Source organism: Pteropus medius, unplaced genomic scaffold, assembly GCF_902729225.1.
Source record: "Pteropus medius unplaced genomic scaffold, Ma_sr-lr_union100, whole genome shotgun sequence".
NCBI lineage: Eukaryota > Metazoa > Chordata > Mammalia > Chiroptera > Pteropodidae > Pteropus > Pteropus medius.
This window is the reverse complement of record NW_024352787.1, coordinates 24,857,639-24,873,653: the sequence shown is the minus strand read 5'-3', so window position 1 is coordinate 24,873,653 and position 16,015 is coordinate 24,857,639. Positions and strand designations below refer to the sequence as shown.

General features: G+C 36.3%; 1 pseudogene; it reads right to left on the bottom strand.

Annotated features, from left to right (window-relative positions):
• Positions 1-15,477: 15,477 nt before the first annotated feature.
• LOC120592096 (uncharacterized) lies at positions 15,478-15,596 on the bottom strand (annotated as a pseudogene).
• Positions 15,597-16,015: the final 419 nt, after the last annotated feature.

Here is a 16,015-nt window from a genome sequence, read left to right as displayed (position 1 = left end):
AGTAAGTCCATTAGCAAATAAGTCAGTGCCTAGGCCCTTTTAGAGGAATGCCTGGGACTCCAGCGGCCTTCCATTTCATGCAGCCACTGTCTCTACTGGTTTTCACAGCCAGAAATTGTGGGGACTTCTCTTCCCAACACTGGAACCCTGAGCTTGGGAGCCTGGGTGGGGCTGGGATCCCTCATTCCTTGGGGGACCTCCGCAGCTGTGATATCTCTCCCTATTTTTAAACATCACGTGCAGATATGGGACCAGCCCATTCTGGGTCTCTGTCCCCCTTATGAGTCTCAAAGCGGCTTTTTCTGTATGTCCTTAGTTATGAGACTTTTGTTCAGCTTGATTTCAGACAGTTGTCATTGATGGTTGTTCTGTAATTTAGTTGAAATTTTGATATGGTCATGAGAGGAGGCAAGTATAGCATTTAGCTACCCTGCCATCTTGACCAGAAAAATAGTAAGTGAATATCCTTGAATAGTTAGGTTTGCTCTCAAAGATAACCAATATAATGACTTTTATCACCACAGAGTCTGTTTTGTCCATTTTTTTTAAACTCACACGCCATCTACTCTTGTATATCTGGCTTCTTTCATTCAACATTAGGTATGTGAGATTAATCGATTTTATTGATGTGGCAATTGTTCATTTTCATTGGTGGGAGTATTTTATTATATCAATATATCATGACTGATTTGTCCATTCTTTCTTGATGAAGATTTAGGCTGTTTCCAATTTTAGCTATTTTTATAATTCTATTTTGGACATTTTTGTCTTTGGAGGCATAGAGTAGACATGTATGTTGAGTAGGTAGTTAGAACTGGAATTACTGGGTTATACAGTTACTGTATGTTTAGTTTTAACAGTTTTTGTCAAAAATTTCCCAACAGATTTTACAATTCACACTTTTACTAGCAATTTCCAGAGTTCTAGTTCTTCTACTTTCCACATTACCAATATTTGAGGTGCTTTCTTGTTTTTTTATTTTTATTTTTTAATATGTGTTAGCCATTTTGATGGTGTATGTATGGTAGCATCTCATTTTAGTTTCAATTTGTATTTTTCTGATGACTAATGAGTTTGAGCACATTTTGTATGTTTATTGGCCATTCCTATGCACTTTGTCGTAAGGTGCCTATTCAAATCTGTTCATTTTTGTGGGATTTTCATCTTTTCTTATTGATTTGTAGGAGTTCTTTATATTCTGAATATGAGTCCTTCATCAGTTATAGTTACTTCAGATATCTTCTCCCACAATGTGGCTTGCTTTTTACTCACCTGATGATGTATATTGATGAAAAGTTCTTAATTTTATATAGTTCATTGTATCATTTTCCCCATTACAGTTAGTATTTTTGGCTTAAAAAAAATCTTTGCCTGCCCCTACTATAAAGATATTCATCTATATTTTCTTCCATAAGCTTTTTTTTTTATTATATTTATTATTTAATTGAAATTCTGTTTGGAAGTTTTTTTTCGAATGGTGTTGTCATGATCACTTTTTTTTTCCATATGGATAAACAATTGACCTAGCCTCAAATAATAAAAACAACTTCTTTTCTCCATATCACTGTAAAGTCACTTTTTTCATATATCAAATGACCACTTATGCCTACGCCTTTTCCTAGTCTTTTTTCCTTTGTTTTATTTGATTTTACTTGAATGAAAACCACATTGTGTTAATTATAGGAGCTTTATAATAGATACCTAGAAGTATAAGTCTTCCTGCTTTGTTCTTCTTCAAGGTTATTATTGGCTATTTTTGTCCCCTTGCATATTCCTATGACTTTTATAAAAAGTTTTCAAATTTATGTAATAAGCCTGTTGAAATTTTGATTGGGATTGAAATTTAGATCAATTTTAAGAAAATTGATGCCTTTACTGTTCCAATGCATGAACAGGGTATATCCCCCCCAATTTACTTAAGTCTTATTTAATTTCCATTAGGATATTAGTAGCGTTATAACACATTGTTCTTAAATTTATTATTGTTATATTTTTTATCTTGGAATTTTATATTTTTATTTAAATTAGTATTTAAAATTTTTATTTTCTGTGTTTTTTTTTTTAGCTAGTACAAAGAAATATGCTTGTTTTATACATATGGTCCTTATATCCAGTGGCCTTGCTATATTCACTTATTAATTCTAATAACTTATCTGGATATACTGTTGAATTTAAAACCAATTATGTTATCTGTGAATACTGCCATTTTTATTATTTCTTTCCAGTCTTTATATGTTTATTTATTTTTCTTGCCATATTACAATGGCTAGGAGACACACTACAGTGTTGAATAAAAGTGGTGATAGTGCACATCTTTGTCTCATTCCCGATCTCAGAGGGAAATTTAAAAATAATTCAAAATCCCACATTATATTCATTAAAGTTTTGCTATGCTTTTCTCAAAATATACTTCTACTTATTTGTTAAGAAATTCTCCCTTTTTTTCAGCATGTGATAAATTTTATGTTATTGAATTTTTCAAATACTTTTTCTATACCTATTGTTATAATTATATCATTTCCCCCTTTACTCTAAATGTGATAAATTGTATTGATTGATTTTCAAATTTTAAGCTAATCTTGCATTCCTAAAACAAATCCAACTTAGCATGATATACTATCCTTTTTATAAATTACTATATTTGATTTGCTGAGATTTTTTTTAATTTTTAATTTTTATATTCATAAAAGTGATTATACATGCTTTTTTTCTTTCAAGATCATGAAAATGATTGAACATTAATTTTCTTTCTCACAGTAACTGGTCTCATAATAAAGATTATAATAAATAATAACAAAGATTATAATAAATGAGGACAGCATAATTTTTCTATTTTCTGGAAGTTTTAACAATGGTACTGCTTTTTTTTCAAACATTGGAAGACTTCACCACTGAAGTCATTCTGGGTCCAGAGTTTTCTTTGTGGAAACATTTTTTAATTAAATTATTTATTAGAAAAAGATATCCTCACATTTGTATTTCCTCTAGTTTTAATTTTTAAATTGTGCTTTCAAAAAATCATCCCTTTCTTCTAAATTGTCAAATTTATTTGCAAGATGTCCATTATATCCTCTTACCAAAATTTAATGTCTAAAGGATTTATTCATTTCTAATATTGATAATTTAAGTTTTTAACTCTTTGATTCTTAAGTAATATGAGGTTCAATATGTAGGAGCTTATTAGTTTTATTCAAATACATAATTCATTTTTGGATATGCTTATTTTCTCCATATACAATTTTTATTGATTTCTGCCCTTATCTTTATTACTTTCTTTTTTCTACTTTTGTGACTTTAATTTGCTGGGTTTTACTAAAGTTTTTAGATGCATTTAGATCATTGATTTTCAATCTTTCTTCTTTTCCAATATATGCGTACAAAGCTTTAATTTCCCTCTAAGCATGGCTTTAGCTGCATTCAGTAATTTTTGTGACATTTCATATTCAGTATTTCATTGAAAATATTTTTTCTAACCAAGTAGCTGTAAAACAGAATAGAAACATTCTCTATGAAACAATTTCCAGGATATATTTACAAGTTAATAGAAATAGAAATAGAAATAGAATGCAAAAGGGAATACGTAATGCTACTTTTGGAATGGAAGAAAAAAGAATGAAAAGATAGTTATAGGTGCATTATTTATTTTTGCAAAAGAAACAACTAGCAAAATTGTTTATACACAGAAGATGGATTGTTATGAAGTGAAAGTAACAGAGAATGAAATGACGCCTCTTTATACCTAGTTTTTGCTTTGGGAAACATGGTAATGTTTAATATATTAAAAATAAATTAAGTCAACAAGAGTTGAAAATAAAACTCCTTAAACTGAATGCCAACATGAAAAATATGAACCTAACTCTATATGTATTAAATGGATAACATAATCACAAAGAAGGGAGAAAAGGGACTTAATAAAACAATTTTGAAGACAGTATTGAACTTTATACCTTTCAGCCAAGTGAAAAAAAGAAAGACAAATAAATCTTGGATTCTGCTAAGCAAATTTGTTGTTGATATGGATTTAGGTATATTAATTCTGAAATGATGTTGTGTGCATTTTAGGATTAAGCCACTGAGTAAATATATTGATATTGGCAACTGGAGTTGTCAGTGTGAGAGAAAGGAAATATGAATATGGAATAAAGAAAGGAAACCCTTTTAGTGCATTAGAATTATCAGTACGAATTAATCAAAGTTCCAAGAATCAATAACATCCCAGTAATAATAAGCTCACATAGCACCCAGACCTTGGTTTCTACATACCCTTTCCCAATAGAAATAACCAGAGCTTTATGAAAAATGTGGATGATTCTAAGGCTGAGAGAGGAGAAGTACAGATGTCCCTGGAACGTGTGTGTGCTCATGCAGTTACACCAGAAAATAATTAAATGCTCCCTCCATAATGATATAGCATGTTAAAAGGATATAGAAGTGAATGTATCAAAATAAATTATGGGAATAATAGTGTATAACACAACAGTAAAAAGGAATCCATGATCTATACAGAGACTAAAAATGTAAATGAATAGGTGAATGAATAGATAAACAATTGAATGAGTGAAGAGAGAGAATGAAATGTTTTTTCTTTAGAATGCCAAATAATAAATGTATGAATGATGTAAGTTTAAATATCACCATTTTACAGACATCAATGTAATAATAGATCCAGGTAAAAATCATGACTAAATTCTAAACCCATTGGGTAAGAATATGTTAAGGAAGTAATCTCCCACCAGATTACTTATTAATTACCAAAGGAAAAAAGGTATTTTACAGTGGAAAAGTCTGGTGGACACCACTTTAACTAGACAATAAATGTTACATTACCAATAATAAGGCAAACTGACATTATATGCCTCCTTATGTGATAGAGAAAAATACAACAGGTGTAGTATTCTGCCAAAAATTCATGAGGAAACAGTCAGCTAAACTCAAACTGAATAACACACTATAATGCAACAGATCTAGATGTTTCAAAAATGGTAATGTCATAAAGATAATGGAAAAAATTCTTCCAGATTAAAGGAAACTAAAGAGAATGACAATTAAATGTAGTACATAATCCAGATTGATCCTTGCTTGAAGGGAAAAGTGCTACAAAGAACAAGATTGGAACAATTAGTATAATTTGAACATGGACGATATTATCAGATAATAATATTGAATTAGTGCTAAATTTTCTGAATTTCATACTGGTTATGCAAAAGACTGGCCTTATTTTTAAATTATTTAGGAGTGAAGATCATGATATCTTCAACTTACTATTATATATTTCAGCAAATTTAAGAATTGTACCAATAGAAAGATGTAGTGTATTAGGGTTCCCCAGAGAAACAAAACCAATACAATTTTTATAATACAGAAAAGATTTATTATAAAGAAATTGGCTCACAAAATTATGGAGGATGGCAAGTCCAAATTCTCCAGTGTGGGCCAACAAGCTGGAAACCCAGGAAAGCTGGTGATACAGATGAATTCCAAAAGCAGTCTGCCGGAGAATTCCCTTTTGCTCATGCCAGCTGATTTTTTTATTCTATTCAGGCTGTAGCTGATTGGATGAGGCCCACCAACATTATGGAGAGCAATGTACTTTATTCAGAGTTCACTGATTTAAATATTAATCTCATCCAAAAAAAAATCCCTCCAAGTTGACACATAAAATTAATCATCATTTTTTATAAGCAAAATCTTAACAATTGGTGAATCTAGGTGAAGGGCATATGAAAATATATTGTACTAGTCTAGCAACTTTTCTCTAGGTTTGATTGTTTTAAAAATAAACATTTAAAAATACTTTTTAATCCTCACTTGTATTTCTTTTTTGATTCCTGGATAATTTAGATATAGCATTGCTAATTTTCCAAACATAAAGTTTATTTAGTTATCTTTTTGTTATTCATTTCTAGCCACTTGGAAATGGGCAAATACTTCAAGGAGAAAAGAGCAGGAAATGGATGGCTACCTAGTTGTGTTTGGGTCACAGCTTCCTTGGTTATCTCCAATGCCTTCAAACAGCTTTTGGGACTTTGTTTGGTTTTCGGTATTTCATCCATCTGCGATAGTTATTCTTGGCAGGAAGGGTGGTCTGAGGCAAGCTGCTCCACCACAGAAGGATGTGGATGTTGGTCTGGGCCATGTTTCAGCACTAGATGTTCCAATGAGATGAAGTAGCAGAGAGCAACTCTCAAAGGAAAAGAAATGTGTCACCCAGAATGTAACCCTGAAATCCCCTTGAAATAAAAAGATTCTTTGTATTTTCTCGAAATCCCCAGGGGCTAGCATCTTGTGGACACTCAGTTAGCGCTTGCTAAATTTAGAAATGAAGGAAAGAATCGTGGTAGCCTGACATGCCAAACGGCCATGTTCATCCTCTTGCACACCAGTAAGTGTTTCCAATCGGGAAAACACCAGGAATCAACTGTAGGCTAACACTCGGGCAAGAAGAACCTGCCATCGGGGATGATAAATTTCATGGAGATGATTCAGCACAAAACATGGCCTAATCAGTCTGACTTCAACATATGAGTTCTTTTAATGTACTGCTCCTGAATCAAGTGGCCTCTTTCCAACAAAGTGTTGCTATCATGAGTCTACAATTTATTTTTGGAAAAGAGAAAGAAACCAAACGTTCTTTTATTCTGCAGCAAAGAGTGAAACATTAGAAATTACCTAAATATTCTTCAACAGAGGACTGGCTGAACAATTAAGGTATAGCCATACAATAAATTACTATTCACTTACTTTAAATGATAATGAGGAATAATATTTAATAACATGAAAAAGCATTCATAATATAGCAGTAAGTGAAATAAACTAGCTACAAATAAGTTTAATATGACCACATTTTTCTTTTCTTAAAAAGGGAGATATATGTATAGATAAGAGATCTGAATAGATATCGAAATATTAAAATGGCTATCTTTAGATCATGAGATTATAGCTAATAAAAAATTACTACTTTGGCTTGTTTACAATTTCTGAATGTTTTACAAAATATTTATACTTATGAGTAGCAATTTTTAAAAGTTATTTCTTAAAAAGCACCGCTCTGTGCTTGTTCCACTGGAAGGAAGGAAAACTTCCATTTTTGCAGCTCTCTGAGGATGAATTCCTCTGCCTGTTGTTTGAGAATAGAATGGGGAAGCTAACATGGCCTAGCGATAAGAGTTTTAGTGTGGCTTGGCTGATGATAGATGATGCCTCTCTTTGCTAGTGATTTCACTATAATTGAATGGGAATTGCAAGAAATGAGGGGTGGAACCTCAGCCTGAGCAGCCTGCCATGCTGAGCCCAGTCCAGAGGGAAGGAACAGGGCTCTCTGCTGCTGGGAGAACAGGAAAAGACAGCCCCTCTGTGTGACTCAGGCTGCTAATCACCTGCAGGTACCATTAGCAATTATCTGATCCATACACAGTGCAGGCAGCAGGGCCCAGCTTGTGTACAGCTGCACTTTGCTCCTTGTCACAATTGCTTAATGCGCTGTCCTGAGGAAATGGCTTTCCCTGCTTCTCTGCAGACGCGGTGTGTTATTATGGTAACCACAGGGACACATGGCCTTGAGTCAACTATTTCACTCCACACAAGCTGTATTCTGAGGGGATCTGCTCTACAGCAACAGAGGAACAGCCCTCTTGAGAGACTGTGGGGAGTTTCAAAAGATCTCTACTAGAGGGCCTGGAGTGCCCCATCTCTTGCTGACATTCACCTTCTCCAACAAGCTCCCCACCAAAGATCTTCCCTCACCAAGTTCCTACCATCCCTTGAGAAGGCAGCTTTTAGAGCCAGGGCTGGGCTGAATCTTGATTCTGCTTCTTACTAACTGTGTGCTCTTAGGGAACGCAACTAACTTCTCTGGGCTTCACCTTTGCCATCCATAAAAGGTTAATGGTAATAACTAACATTTATTGTTAATATTAACATTTTATTTTTATTAATTTGCTTAATCCTCACCCCAGCCCCATGAGGTAGTTGGCATATAGTTTGTTTTATACATTAGTGTTGAGGGAGCTAAAGCACAGATGGTTATAAATTTTCCCCAACTCATACCTATTCATTGACAGACCGTGTGCTCAAAACTAGATGGTCTTAGGAGAAAGCCTACCCTTTTAAAACTATGCTAAATTACCTTTCTTAATAAAAACAATGCTTAGCTTATGCAATTGTTGTAAAAATTAAATTGATAATACTTGAGGAAGTATCTGATAAGGCCTTCATAGAAAATAATTGCTCAATAAATGCTTGTCAATGTTTTTGTTAACTAATTCAACTGTAGTCATCTGTGCAACAGGACAAAAAGATTCTAGTTCCATCCAAACAGCAACTTCTTAATGAATTATCAAGACAAAATATCACTACATAGCAGCATCATTGGGATTGCTCTCTTCCCAGGGACTCCTTGTCACAGCACTACCTTTTTGACTAGCAGTTCTCAACTTGCCATCTGAAGTCCTGCCAAGCAATATTTTTTAACTTATTGATTGTGGTTGGGAAAAAATAAACAGAGCAAACTTTTAAAATTATTTTTGTAGCTCACAAATGAGGAACCAGGACAGCTCAAAGCTCCCAAGGATGTGTCTCCTAGCTGGTGTTTGTCTTTGCTAGAGACTCCAAGTAAGATTTATGTTGGAGCCGCAACCTTCTTTCCTTCCCAGCATCTCTACTCACAGACCTGTACAGCAGCAAACATGGGAAGGGCTGGAAATGCAGTGAAGGGGGTCCCTGGTAGATGAGGCCAGCAGGAAGGAGCACACCTCAAATAGTTACTGGTGTACTAGAATGGATTGCTTGGAGAAATGCTTATTGTTTTAGATTAGTGCTCACTGCTAATAGGATCGCAGATAGATAATCTAAGCAGATGCTTCAAGAGAAAAAAGCACATCATATTTAAGTAGATGTGAGAATTGAGGAAATGCTTTGTAATTGAGACAAAACCCTATATCGCAACTAAATATTTCCTCATCTCTCTGGTGGTACACATACCAGCATACTTCCAATGGTTATGAGCTGTTGCCTGTAACTGTGCTTATAGGTGGTAGCTAATCAAGGTGACCAATGTCACAGACAAGGAAGTCAAAGCCATTTGTGCTTCCTTACAGTGGACCTTGCTATAGGCTTCCTTTGAAACAGTACACTGTCTTTCATGCATGTGTTCTGTTTTTGTCCTCTATTAAGTGAAGGCTCTTAGGGGAAGAGATCTGTTATTTCTCTTACATCTTCCCTCTCTCCCGCAGTGATGACTCATAAACAACAATGACAAATGGAAAGCCCAGCTCTTTCCATAAGAGCTAGGGCAAATCTAGAAGTGTCCACTAGTCAGAATAATTCCACGTCCAGGTAAGAGACCAGATAGTATCAGGCTGGTTGATTACCTAGAACAGCTGGAAGCACTACAAAGACAAGAACAGGGGCAGAAACATCCAAAACCCAACAGAAACATGCAGCATTCAAAACAAGCTAATTATAAAACCTACCCCTTGTTGAATACTTACCATATAAAGGGTCTATATAAAACACTTGACTTATATCATTACATTAAACTTTACAATCTCTACAAGAATTATCGCCCCATTTTACAGATGAGTAAACTGAGACCCAGAGAACTGAAGTAACTTGTAGAATCTCACAGAGATAAAAGCACAGTGTTGAAATTGAAGTTCTCCAAACACAGTGACTAGTGTGTTAGATACAGAGAAAATTCTTGTTAAATGAATGTGCCACTTCAAGTTTACACCCATTCCATGAAGCCATGTGCCTTTAGATGACCTTCACATTGCACTATGCTACCTTGTCCCAGGACTGAAAGCAGGCTCAAAGCAGAAGACAAAGGAAGAATCTAGGAAACAGGAAAATGCAAGAAGAAGTTAGAAAGCTAGATGCAAAGTGGACTGAGGCCAGGGTCAGACCTTCAGTCGTAGGTGGTGCTGACATGGCCAAGCAAACACTGTCATTGGCACCAACCAAAGGCTGAGGGTGAGCAGACAGAAGGACAGATGCAGACTCAGAAAGGATCACTGTCAGTGACAATTGCATTTCAATTGTCTCTGTATTCTCCTACTGTTTGCCTCTTACTGAATTTAGGGAGAGCACAGAGAAGGGTAATGTCTAATAAGTTAAAATGGTAAAGATCAGTTGGAAGCCAACCCAAAGCCAATACTTTTAGATAGTTGCATTAGTCATATTATGTAGTTGTATTAATCAGAATCCTTTCTGTGACAAATAACAGGAAACCAAATGAATCTCACAGACCATTTCTGCATATAGTCATGTTCAAAGAGACACAGTTCAGTAGCCAAGAGCATTCGTTAGATTCTAACCTCTATATGCTTCTCTTAAGGAATATTGGAGAATTTCTAAGGTATAACTCACTATAAAACTTTATTTAAAAAAAAAAGAAACCTTTATTCTCATTTCCAATTCCCTCATACCATTCAACTGCTCAAGAACTTTCTCCTGAAAAAAAATCTAGAAAGCTTTCCCAAAGACCCAAGAGAATGACATTTGTTCCTGCCTCTCATCCTTTGGCTACTATTTGCTCCACCATCTTCTTTATTCTCTGTCCTTCTGACACTTCTTTGGTACAAGAAGTCTCCTGGGGGACATCTACTCCCATGTACCACTCACACCAGGCTTGGATCTAGTGAACCAAAGGAGACCTCAGATAAGGGAGCTGTCTCCAGGATAGATGAAGTCCAAGGATGCTGCTTAACTCTCCACTGAAAAGAGTATGCACAGACTCCCGTAGTGTTGCCCTTCTCTCTGCTATTGGTGTGCGTGCGTGTGTGTGTGTGTGTGTGTGTGTGCGTGCGCACGCACGCGTGCATGTGATATAATTCTCACAGCAAATTTCCAGTGAGTAAAATTTGCCTTCCTTTTCTGGAGGCTTTACCAATTCCTCAATTTGGCAATGTCACTCAATTTATCAATGGCAAACTGTCCCATGAAAAGTGATAACATATTTTTCAGGTCCATTTTTTTCACAAAGTTATAAAATGTTTCAGATTTCCTGACAATTATCAGGAAATCTAACAATGTAAAGGGAGGAGAGAAGAACAAAGCCACAGGGAAGTGCTGCTGCTGGCATTGCTGGTGATGGTGGCGGTCCTGGTGATGCTAGAGCCACTCACTAGGTGGGTGAGTTGCTCCTTTCCTGCTTAGAATGCAACATCCAAATCCAAGCATCGGCATCCCTGGAGTTTCAAGTTCAGTGGAAAGTATTTAAAATTACAAACTTCACAGTCCTCAAATGTTAAGGGTCTACTATAACTATAACATGCACCATGTCATGGATCTAGTAGATGTCCAAAACATACTAAATTAAATGTTCTATTCACACACTTCTATAAAAGTAACAATTCATTGTTTATATCTTGAAAGCAATACATACATGATTTTAGACGATGATGATGATGATGACGATGATGATAGATGATCGATAGATGATAGATATAATTTTAATTGGGATTTCTAATATATTGGAATTTATTTGAAAACCTTCAATTGTACTTGGGTTAAAGATATGATCATCTTTTGCTTGCATTCATAACTTCACCCAAGAACAGATAAAAAAAGGTAATGAAGCATTGTTGAGTATACATAGAAGAGTTTTAGCTACCACAAGAAGCATGAAATATTTATTCAAGTGTCTGTATTTCCATTTCTGAATAGATGAAAATTAATTTTCGGCCTCCTCAGATCATGAGCAGCAGCCCTTAGTTAAGAATGTTGGAACAGGCTGGCTTTGACGAGACATGCTACATTAAGCACAGACGACCAGCCAGGGAATTTGCTAAGCTGGTTTGGATTAATGCAAGCTGCCAGTGCTAACTTTTTACAAACTCCTTTTCTGATAATAACAGGGGAGAGTAGACACAGATTTAAAATTTTGAGCAGTAAAATTATCTTTAACACATGACTCACTTTTTTTCTAAACATAGAAATGGGGAAGGGGAAAGCAAACCAAAGTAATTTAGAAGCTCTCTTAAAAGAAAATGCATAGACAGTAATTGGCTAGCATGTTAGTGTCCCCAACTCTGTCCCCAATTCTAGAGCCAGGATCTTTCCCCCACTACAGAATCATGCTCACAGATTGTTGCCGTGCTGGCTACAATCAGTGGCAGCTACATTGTCCCCATCGACACTCCGTGTGAGTCAGGGTAACAATATCCCTTGTTATAAGGAAGTGAAATGATGATGAAACCAGATAAGCAAGGATGCCCATCATTATTCTTAGCCTCCTGGGAGAAAAATCCTTTTCTGCATTCAAGTCATTCTAATTTAGAAATTCAAGCACATAAACATAGCACATTGAAAAAAAAAAAAGGCTGTGTGTGTTGGATATGGTATTTGTTGTTAGAGTTTTTGTTACTACTAGATTAGAAGAGAAGGGGCATGAGTTAAGGGTTAGGATCTAGCTCTGAGGTGCCATCTGACGCACATTTCTTAATCTCTTTGTGTCTTAATGTCCATCGATGGATAAATGAATACAGAAGATGAGGTACATATATACAATGGAATACTATTAAGCCATGGGAATAAAAAGAAATCAGAAATCCTTCCATTTGCAACAACATGGATGGACCTTCAGGACATTATTTAAGTGAAATAAAAGAAATAAGTCAGACAGAGAATGACAAATACTGTATAAAATCCCTTATATGTGGATTCTAAAAAGAAAAAAATTGAAAAAAAAAAAAACAGATCGAAAGAGTGATTACCAGGGGCTTGGGAGTGAGGGAAGGGGAGAGATGTTGTTTAAAGGTACATTTTTGCAACTAGTAGATAATAAGTCCTGGAGATCTAATATACAGTACAATGGTTATAGATGACACAACTGTATTATAAACATTAAACTAGATCTTAATTGTTCCCACCACTAGAATAAATTATAATTATGTGGCACGACATGATAGAGGTGTTAGCTAATGCTACAACGGCAATCATATTGCATTATAAACTTACCAAATCAATATGTTGTATACCTTAAACTTATACCTTGTTAAGTGTCTATTATATCTCAATAAAAATGTATTATGATATAAAAAATTTTCTCTGACATTGCAGCATGACGCTGAATGCAGAAACATGGGCAGGCAGCCACAAGAAAGCTGACAGTGTCAGGGTTCACCCTGACCTCCACTACACCATCTGGGTCTTCACAGTGAGCATCCCTGAACCCCAGGATCCAGGACAGACCACCCCAGCTGGTCCCATGTGGCTCTGCCCTTACTCACACTCTCAGCAATCTTCCCTGCTTACCTTTTCCCACACATCTTCGTTCACCTGGCCAATTCCTAGTGAGTACTGACACCCAATTCAGCACCATCGTCCCCTGTCTTTTTTTCCTGCACTCTGCATTTCTCCTCCTGTGATTGTCTAAGCTTGCTCTTTGCTCAATCCCGGGGCCTCATGAGCCCAGACTATGACTTTTATGAACATCCTCTTTGACTATGAGACATCTCTACTGTTATGAGACACATATATGGTGAAAGCAGATATCTTGAAAGCAACATCAACACAGAGTTACATGTTAATAATGTAGGAAGTACAGCTCACAACAAACTGCCATCTTATGGTTTCTTTACCTCAGGTAATTCAAATGCCAGGAATCTTCCTTTTGGTCATACTATATCTGTATGGTATTCCATTAACATGCAATCCACGAGGGCCTAGGGACACTAGCTCTTTATCTGAATTCTATATATTTCCTGTTTCTAGAACCCTCTGGCCAGCTGTCTCCCCTCACATGTTACATACAAACAGTTAGTCCTTGCTTCCTCTTGGCCCACCCTCATCAGCATCACCTCCAGTCCCAGCCCTGTACCTTCTGAAGCCTCCATTCTACTGCCAAGAGACCTGTTGTATGAGTCACTTTTTCCTGGATTGTTCTATTAACTTCCCTGCCTTAATTTGAGCCTGGAAGACCCAATCTTGCCTTAGTCTTCTAGAGTGAAGAATAATTCCCTTGCCTCATCCTTTCTATGGAGCAAGAAAGAGAGTGACAATCTACCAACACACCACCACCACATCCAAGCAGTTGCTCCAGAACAACAAATCTCTCCACTTAGCAGTTTTTGCCATCTGCTTGCAACATACTCCCCTGTTTCTGGAGGGCTGGCTCATAATCCTCCTCTTTGTTCTGTCTTGCCCCACTCTTACCTCTCATCATACTGAGCAATTTCAAAATCCTTAAGAACCCATCCAATATCCTGGCTTCAATCACCTAAAATCTCTAGCTTAACATCATTCTTTTATAAAGCTCTTCAAGCACTTACAGATAAAACTTCATCTTGTATCTTCTAGCCAGTCTGAACTACACTGCCTTTCATCTCTCTAACTCCCCACTCTCTTTTCAACTTTTTATCTTTTTGGTTCACCACCTCTTCATTCCCACTGAACTAGCTCTATGAACACAATTCTATCTCTAGTGCCTGGGCACCTGTATTTTTCCACTGAGTCAAATTTTTTCCTTTCTTCTGTGAACTGGATCTAAGAATCAACCATGTTTTTCACAGTCACCAACATCCTAAGATGCTGGTATTTTCTTGGTCATCTGCCACAATCAGCAATACCACTCCTGCACCCCATCATCCATTTATTCCCACTCATGTCCCATAATATTCATCATTTTTGATCAACTCCATTTCCTGAGCCCTCCACCCTCATTGAACCCTAATTGCTGCTCATCATCTTTTTGTCCATCACTTATTAATTCTCAAATTCATCTTTTCAATGTCCTTTTCAAAGGATTTCCATTCTTCTGAAGGAAGCTTCTCCACAATCATTTTTTTCACTCCCCAATGAGGTTGCTTCAGTTATTGCTTGCTTCCCCTCTCTTCTCAGAAGTTCTCCTTATGTTCATTCATGTCCTCTGCTTTTCTTCCCTTTTTCCCTACTTTTCCCCATAGTGTGCCCTTCATTCTTTGCAGATCCAATTCTCCTGAAATCTTGATTTCACTTGGTCTTCCCTCTTCTGACACACTGACCCATTAATTAATTGGGGTCAAAGTTTAGCTCATCACTTAGTCTGCCTGCACTTTCTACCCACATTGATATTATCACTATAATGACAATCATGCAATTCAAAAAAACATATCTTCAATTCGATTATATCCCTCTATGTTCAGTCTATGGCCAAGACTCATATCTGCTCTCCAAATTCCATAGTCCTTTCATTTTCCTGCTCACACAACTATGCTACATTTTCAGGCTCTCCCGAAGTTAAATATAGTTGTATAAATGAGCTCTAGCTAACAGAATGTGACTGGAAGTGATGTATGCCATTCCTTGGCCTGGAAACTTCCCACCCAAGTTCTTCCATACTGTTTTACCATTAGGCTGCCTGGAATTGAAATGATCCCTGGATCAATCTTTATTTATTTATTTATTTATTTATTTATTTATTTTTATTTAGGTGAGGCAACCCTTGGTTGACCTCACAGAATGCAAAGACCTTGTCAGCTTCCAATCCTTTATTTTTTACACCTATGGCACCTGGTCTTCCTAGGTGGTCTCCCATCCAAGTACTAACCAGGCCCGCCCCTGCTTAGCTTCTGAGATCAGACGAGATCAGACTTGTTCAAGGTGGCATGGCCGTAGGCCCTGGATCAATCTTTGAAGCTATGTGTTGAAAACAGCAGAGTTCCTGTTAGTGGGTGTCTGCAAATGCCACTGTAAAGAAGGGCAGCCTCTTCAACCTAGTACTGTTACATAAGTAAGAAATAATCTTCTATTGTGTTGGAACCATGGTGTATTTTTGAAGTTTACTTGTCATATTTATTAACCTATATAACAAATATATCCCCAAATGTCAAGTACTATTGGTTCTACAGATACAGCATCTTTTGCATCAACTCTTCTTTCCCAGACCTACTTTTGTCACTGCCAGTTGAGTTTTGATCTTCTCCCTCACATGGTCTACGACATGGCCTCTGATTGGTCTCTCTGCCTTCAATGTCTTGCCTCTAACATCGATCCCATAATTGAGAATAAAGTTCTTGAAACAAAATTCAGATATTTT